Genomic DNA, 2,500 nt, shown 5'->3' on the forward strand with positions numbered 1-2,500 from the left:
TCCTTTGGGGGACCGTGAAAAAAACCTTATGAAAAAGATTCATGAACTAATTTCCTCCACATCGCCTACTGCTTGACCCTCTAAAAAGGAAGTCCCACAGGGAACAATTGACCATTGACTCAGACAGTGAAGTTGGATCAGAACAAGATACTGCTCGGCGTATCCCGTTTTCAGCTGATAACCAGGAAATGGCCTTGCCATTGCACCCTCAACCACTCCGAATGCCGAAAATAAGAAACGGGGGTTAGGTATGTATTTATTTATATAATTTGTACATTTATTTATAACAATTACAAGTAAAATAGCCATAATTGTACCATTTATGCAGTGTATATGCAATTCCAAAAATCTCGCAAATGCGCTATAGGACACAAAAAATAAAAATCTATTTTTTTATCTACCGCATTCAAAAAGCACGTAGCTCTCGTGAGTTTATAAATAAATTAGTGCGGCTCGCTCTACTATATAGAAGACGTCATTGTTATGACGTCCTCGAGAGTGAGACTCTGGTACAAAAAAAAAATAATTGGGCCAGTATATCATTATTAGATAAGTGATCGTTTATTAGTTGAAAAAAATATTTAAGCAAAGCAATACCTCTACTTGTCTCTAGGGAGTGGTAATTGGTCATGCCTAATATATAAATCGATGGGTAAAGCCAAGGGTAACGTCCATAGAGCCGCGAGAATAAAAAAACCTTAAAAAAAATTTATGGACTCTTTCAATGCGTAAAGTGTATGTTAATTCATGTGGAGCGAGCCCAGATGATAACCGCAACAGAAGCGGTACATGATTACCAGAATGCCCATAAAGAATGTTTCATTACAGTTTCAGTTAAATTTAAAAGCAGTTTCCGAGTTGTTGCTCTGAAGGGGTACTGTCAGTACCTAAAACAGGGCAAGAAAGTGGTGGTTCTCCTCCAGAATGTTATTTTTTTTTTTTAACCGAATTTTCGAAAAAAAAAAGACGATGGAGACGTGTCCCGTATTCTGGTTAGGTTAGGGGTTAGTGACCGGATAAATCGTCAAAATCAAAATTCAACAAACCTTTAAACGGCGATGTGAGGTCATGAAAAGTGATGAAACAAAAACTAGGTTGAATAGGTTACGAGTATAAGTATTTAACCCAATTTTTGTTTCATCACTTTTAATGACTTCATATCACTTTTTCAATGTGTGTTCTGTTGTCATTGTGGTGATTTATCATGCAACCTGATTGCATTTATCGATTTTCTTTTAATTTTAATTAATTTATTTATTTATTTATTTCATCGACACTCGTGGCGGTTTTCGATAAACTTAGTGTGGCTTTCTTCAGTCGCCCTATGTATTATGATTATATATAAAATTTATGATCAATATGGTTCCATGCTAACTCAACACGGTGACTGTTCAACACACTTTTAAAAAGTGATATAGAATCATTAAAAACGATGATTTGTTTAAACCTAACCTAACCTAACCTTACCTAACCTAACCTAACCTAACCCAACCTAACCTAACCTGACCTAACCTAACCTACTTAACCCAGTAAAAAAAAGTTTTTGTTTCATCACTTTCCATGACTTTACATAACTTTTTAAATATGTGATGAATTATCATTTTGATGATTTATCCGGTCGCCGATCAATATAATATAGAAACCCAACTTACGACTTGTAGTATGATATCGAAAAAAGAAATCAATTCACAAACCTTTCTTCTTTTTTTTCGTCTTTTGATGAGTTCAAAACATTGTAGACGATAGATGGCGTAGCGGTTTCGGGGAAAATTAGGTTTTTTGTTATTATTCTTCTTATGCTGTGTACCTAAGTGTCATATTTATGTGTGAATAAAAATTATAAATAATAATAATAGTAATTATTTATTTTTTGGAATAACTTTACTGAGTAAAACCTAATATTGTAATATTTAATTATCGAAGATAATATTAGCGAATTCTAAAAGAAAATCTGAAAGAGAAAAATCACCAAAATAATAAAAAAAAAAAATCAGTCCTAGATGTGACCGTATCCTTTTCTGATTTTTCTGTTTCAGATTTTCGTTTAGAAATCGGTAATATTGTCTTCGATAATTAATAAATTAAATAAATCATTTTCGTCAGGAGGTGAGGGAATGCAATTCAGAGCGGCGGGCGCGGGTAAAGCGCGGGAGTAACTGGGACGCACTTAACGGCCCTCAACGTGTTTTCAAAATTTTCTTATTTAAAAATAAAATATTTATTTTTTTTAAATTTCAGAATCGAACTCATAACGTCATTCTTAGTGTAGAATAATAAATTTAGCCGCGGTTCGGTGCAGCGGGGCCGGCGATGAGTGGGATCTGATATCGAGTAGCGGCCGCGGGTGGACGGCGGGAGTAACTGCGACGCACCCGATGACGCCATTTGCCCCGGGCACGGTGTGATTTAAAAGAAAAAAAAACTTTTTTTTTGACGTATTTTATTTCAGAATCTAATTCGGAACGCCATTCTTAGTGTAGAATATTAAATTTAAAGGTTT

Source organism: Hesperophylax consimilis, unplaced genomic scaffold, assembly GCF_061612785.1.
Source record: "Hesperophylax consimilis isolate HC1 unplaced genomic scaffold, BYU_Hcon_1.0 scaffold_174, whole genome shotgun sequence".
Taxonomy (NCBI): Eukaryota; Metazoa; Arthropoda; class Insecta; order Trichoptera; family Limnephilidae; genus Hesperophylax; species Hesperophylax consimilis.